The following is a 6,226-nucleotide window of genomic DNA, read 5'->3' on the forward strand; positions in this document are numbered from 1 at the left end:
CATAGCAACCTCTCGGTGCAGATGATGACTGACCCTGACTCTGACCCTAGGGACCTGAATACCCGCTGGAAGAACCCTGAATAGCCGGTGGACGATAGTAGCTCTCTAGAATTGCACTGAAATAGGGCTACATTGGTGCACCCCGGGAAGGCGGTGCTGAATAAATGGGTCTGCTGGACTGACCCCTCACGAAATGACCTCTGCCCCTATACGGGCGCCGCTGAATCCTCTAAAATGCCGAGGCCTCTTCTCCCTCATCGTATACAATCGACCCTGGTTGCGGATACTCTTAATCCGCTGAGCTATCTCCACAACCTTCTCGTAAGGAGTCCCCATCTCCACCTCTCGGGCTATAGTAACATGAATACCATAATGCAAGCACGCAATAAACCTCCACACTCTCTCTGCATCCATGGGAAGTATTATAATTGCATGGCGGGATGTCACGACCCAAAATTTCTCACCGACGGGACCGTGATGGCGCCTAACATTTCACTTGATAGGCAAGCCAATGTTAGAAAAATCATTAGACCAACTCCTTATTTCCATTCAGTAAATAACCATAATTAACTAAGATGAAATATATTAAGTGCGGAATATCATAAAACTGTATTAATTACTACTACCCGGATCTGGAGTCACAATTCACGAGCATTCTAGAATTTACTACAAGTAATAGTCTAAAAGAAATACAACTGTCTGAATGAAAGAAAACAGTAGGACATAAAAGATAGACGGGGACTTCAAGGTCTGTGAACGCCGACAGATCTACCTTGAGTCACCGGACAGCGGACCAGTAGCAAATCTCGATCAACCTGAGCCGGTATCAAAATCTGCATAGAAAGTGCAGAGTGCAGCATAAGTACAACCGACCCTATGTACTGATAAGTGTCGAGCCTAACCTCGACGAAGTAGTGATATGGCTAAGGCAAGGCACCAACAAATTAACCTGTACAATTTAACAGTGTATATGCAAATAACAGAAATGAAGAACCAAACAGGAAATGTTGGGGGGAGGGGAACATACTGAGGGGAATACATGATAAAGAACTACAATAGAGTGATCATCAGAGCATTCAATATACCGTGAATCAACAGGAATAGTGAATACAGTAAGGAAAAATGCACGGCATCACCCTTCGTGCTTTTACTCTCAATCTCACCATAAAATAAATAGAAACAACACGGTATCACCCTTCGTGCATTAAATCTCATATCATGGCACAACATCACCCTTTGTGCATTAACACTCACAATATGGCACGACATCACCCTTCGTGCATTAACACTCACAATATAGCACTGCATCACCCTTCGTGCATTAACACTCACAATATGGCACGGCATCACCCTTCGTGCATTAACACTCTCCCTTACCATCATGCAATGCTTAAATATCAACAGGGAGATAGAATAATAAGTACAAACCTTACCTCAACATTTGGTTCCATAACATCAATCTCATCTTTGAAATAAAAACTCAATTATCACCAGAAAATCTGTAAATATGATAAGAACGATAAATTGAACAACACTGGTATAACACATCTCAATTATGCATAGGAATGAGACAATATAAGTAAAACTAAGAAACATGGAAAACAGGTAAATTTGGCGGCGCATAAGTACTCTTTACCGCACATATAAGCCGCTCACATGAATTTCACTTAGCAAGTAATCTAAGGTTCCTAATTCCCTCAAGTCAGGGTTAGACACAACACTTACCTAGCTCCGAAGGCCACTTAATTCTCAATCATAGCTTTTCCTTTGGAATTCACCTCCGAACCACTCGTATCTATTCAAAAGTGACTCAATAATATCAAATATTGCTAAAGGAATCAATTATATTGCATAAATTAAATTTCCCAAATTTTCCTCCAAAAAATCAAAAAATCGACCCCGGCTTGGTCAAAACCCGAAGTTCGGACCATAATCCTTTTACCCATTCACCCCCGAGCCCGAATATGTAATTAGTTTTGGAATCCGATCTCAAATTGAGGTCTAAATAAAATTTCCGAAATCCCTAGTTCCTACCCTAACCTCTAATTCTACCATGAAAACTCTAGATTTTAGGTTGAAAATTCAAGAATGTAATGGGTAATTGAAAGAAAATGATTTAGAATCACTTACCAACAATTTGGGGAGGAAACAACTCTTGAAAAATCGCCTCTCACCGTTTGATTTTTGAGAAAAATGAGTTTTTGGCTAAAATCTCATTTTTGGGTTCTGTTAAGTGTTGGGCGACAGTGTTCATCGCGTTCGTGAGAGCACTGTCGCGTTCGCGAAGTGTATGGGCTGCCAAGCCTTCGCGTTCGCGAGACAGTGCTCGCGTTCGCGATGATTACTCCCCCCTAGCCTTCGCGTTCGCGAGACATGGCTCGCGTTCGCGATGAAGGAACGACCAACCCTCCCCTAGGTCCCTAAATGCTTCGCATTGAGCCGGTCGCGTTCGCGAAGGGTAAGTCCCCCATCACTTCGCATTCGCGAGAGTACCTTCGCGAACACGAAGGACATGCCAGAACACAGACTCTGCAGAAAAACCAGATTTCCAAAGTCCAAAACATCCTGTGGCCTATCCGAAACTCACCCGATCCCTCGGGGCTCCAAACCAAACATGCACACAAGTCTATAAATATCATACGGACCTGCTCACGCGATCAAATCGCCAAAATAACACCTAGAACTACGAATTTAGTACCAAATCAAATGAAATTCTCAAGAACACTTTAACATTTCTATTTTCTCAACTGGACGTCCGAATCACGTCAAATCAACTCCGTTTTCACCAAATTTCACAGACATGTCTTAAATATCATAATGAACCTGTACCGGCTCTGTAATGCCAAACATCAATCAATTCTTAAAAACAATTAATTTTCAGACTTTTAATTTTCATCAAAAATTAATAACTTGAGCTAGGGACCTCCGAATTCGATTTCGGGCATACGCCTAGGTCCCATAATTCGATACGGACCTACTGGGATCGTCAAAACACGGATCCGGACTCATTTATCAAAAATGTTGACCGAAGTCAACTAAAATCAACTTTTAAGGCAAAAATTCTTATTTTTATTAGTTTTCAACATAAAAGCTTTTCGGAAACCTTCCCGGACTACGCACGCAAATCGAGGAGGGTAAAATTGAAATTTTTAAGGCTTAAGAGCGCAGATTCGAGTTCTATAACCTTGCCTAATAATCGGTCACAGACATCTTACCCTGCTGGAGCCGCTCAAACTGACCCCGTAGCTCTTCCCTCTGAGAAGGTGGATTATATCTCTCCAGAAAGAGACGTGTGAATTGATCCTAAGTCAAGGGAGGAAAACCTGCTGGTCTACTAAAAGTATAGGACTGCCACCATCTGTGGGCCCTACTCTCCAACTGAAATGTGGTAAAGTACACCCTGTTGGACTCAATACTCTCTTATTGTGCAGCCTATCTCTGCAACGGTCAATAAAATTCTGAAGTTCCTCATGTCGCTTACCGCCAAAGGCAGGAGGATGCAGTCTGGTCCATCTGTCCAACAGCTTATGCAGCTTGATAGTCGCATCTGGTCTGGGCTCAAGTACAACCGCTGCAACTGGATGGGTTCCGCCCACGGGTAATGCACCTGGGGTTTGATAGACGACAGCAGCATACCCTGGAGCTTGAGCGGTTGGGGTTTGTGCTTCCCCTCCTGCCTGAGATGTGGCTGGGTCTGCTGGAAATAAACCATCATGCGTCATAGAACCATGAACTGCAGCATACAGCCTATGACCTACTGAAATCCCAGTGCGGCCGTGAAATCTGTCGGGGTCGGCTTAGCTGCAGGCACCTCACCCTGCTCTTCAATGAGAGGATCCTCCACTGGATCCGCTGGTGGTACGACGGGAGCAACTTTAGGACGCCCTCATCCTCTAGCAGGAGCTGGAGCCCTCCCTCGGCCTCTACCTCGACCTCTAGCAATAGGGGAAGCAACTCCTCCACCACGAGGTACATTTTCCGCACGTGTTCTCACCATCTGTGAGAGAATAAGAGAAACATACTTTGCACAACATCAATTGCACTATAGGAGATGAAGAAAGAAAAGCTTCCTAACACCACATAGCCTCTCGAAGATAAGTACGGACGTCTTCGCAAGACTCTATTAGGACCACTCATGATTTGTGAAACCTATGTGAACCTATTGCTCTAATACCAAGCTGTCACAACCCAATTTCCACTATAGGCCGTGATGGCGCCCAACGTCGCCGTTAGGCAAGCCAACGGTGAATTACTCATTTAATTGCTCATTTTAATATTTTTAAAATCTTTGATTTTTTTTTAATAAGGAAACAAATAGTAAGTGAGCATAGTAATGTAAAGTACAAACTAAACCTGAAAGTAAGATAGTGCATTAAATAATCAAAACCCATGAGTGTCTACTAGAATTCCCAAAATCCGGTCTCACAAGTGTACGAACATCTAGTAGAATATACAAAACTCTCTAAGAACTATTGTCTAAAACAGAATAGACAGAAGTGATAAAACATAGCAAGAGAAGGCTTCGGGTGCTGTAGAACGGAGCATGAGAAGCAGCTTACCATAAGGCCTCCAGGTAATGCGGATGCGCGACCGGACGAACTCCAGATGCACCTGCCTCAGAACCTGCACAATAAGTACATAAGTGTAGCGTGAGTACATAAACGTGTACCCAGTAAGTACTTAGTCTAACCTCGAAGAAGTAGTGATGAGGGGTCGACATCGACACTTACTAGTAGGCAATGTACATAATGTACAAGAATATTTAATAGGCATGAAATACAACATCAATAATTGAATAAGAGGCAATAATTAAATGATCCTTTAACAAAATAACAACTAAATATCACATGCTAATCTCAACAAGTAAGGGGACAACATGTATTTATAAATTCTCAAGTCATGAAAGACATATCAAGTATAATCGGACTCCGAGTGACAACACTACGAGTTATGCCGATGTTGTACGACCCAATCTATAATAATCGTGTACATACACTACCGAGGTCGTACAACCTGATCTATGGATGCATCCCATAATATATATAAATAATGCCAATGTATTCGGCCCGATCCACCAGAATAGGAAAACTCTTCGAATTACGAATTATGCATACAACTCCAAGGTAAGCCCATAAAAGAATATAAATTTCCACCAACAATTAAACATTCCGCCAAATCTCTAAGTAATAAAACTTGATTTAACATAATCTTTTACCAAATTTTACTTATTAATTCAAGCAATTAAACTAGCAAGTTGAGTTCAAATAGTGCAAGTAATAGCATATAATAAAGGCCTATATCTAATCGGACATAACATGAATTTTAGCTATGCTCGAACTTTCGTCACTTCGTGTGTACGCAGCACCCACAATTAGTAGCAAATAATAATTTAAGTACCTATGGGGTTAATTTTCTCTTACAAGGTTAGGCAAGAGACTTACCTCATTTTCAAGTCCACTTTTCGGTCCACAAATCATTCTAAAAGCCTCAAATCGGTGCCGAACAATCCGAAACTAGACAAAGATTGTACAAACTAATTAGTAATTGCTTAAAAGCTCATAACTTAACTATTAGAGTAATTACCCAACCCAATTTGAAAGATTCCTAAAATTTATCCCCGGGTCCACGTGCCCAGATTCCGGAATTGTTTATTAAATAATTATTACCCATAACCTCATGAACACAAATATATAATTTCTACTCAATTCCATAACCATTTTCGTAAGTCAAATCTCATTTTTATCAAAAACTAGATTTTTCAACAAACTCCTAAAATTTCTATATTTTACATGTTAAAATCTACCCATAATCTATGAATTTAACTTACAATGTGTAAAAATAACTTACCTTCAATAGCTAGGTAAAAACCTCTCTCCAAGAAGCTCTAGAATCGTCCAAGAAATGAGAGAAGCGAACAAAATAGGCCAAGTCTCGTTTTTATTAGAGTCCACTACCCAGGCCTGCCTTCTTTGCGATTGCGAACAAGCCCTCGCGAAGGCAAAATTGTCCAAGCCCTTGAAAACCTCTTATGTGATCGCAATAAAGCCTTAGAGAACGCGAAGCACAGTCCCCGCCAACCTACACGACACGACCATCCTTCGCGAACGCGAAGGGTATTCTGCCTGACCAACCCCCAGGTCCAGGCCTTCTACGCGAACACGAGATGGCCATCGCGAACATGAAGGCATTCGTGAAGAAGAAAATCGGAACCGCATTTTCTGCAATT

Source organism: Nicotiana tomentosiformis, chromosome 2 (assembly GCF_000390325.3).
Source record: "Nicotiana tomentosiformis chromosome 2, ASM39032v3, whole genome shotgun sequence".
NCBI lineage: Eukaryota > Viridiplantae > Streptophyta > Magnoliopsida > Solanales > Solanaceae > Nicotiana > Nicotiana tomentosiformis.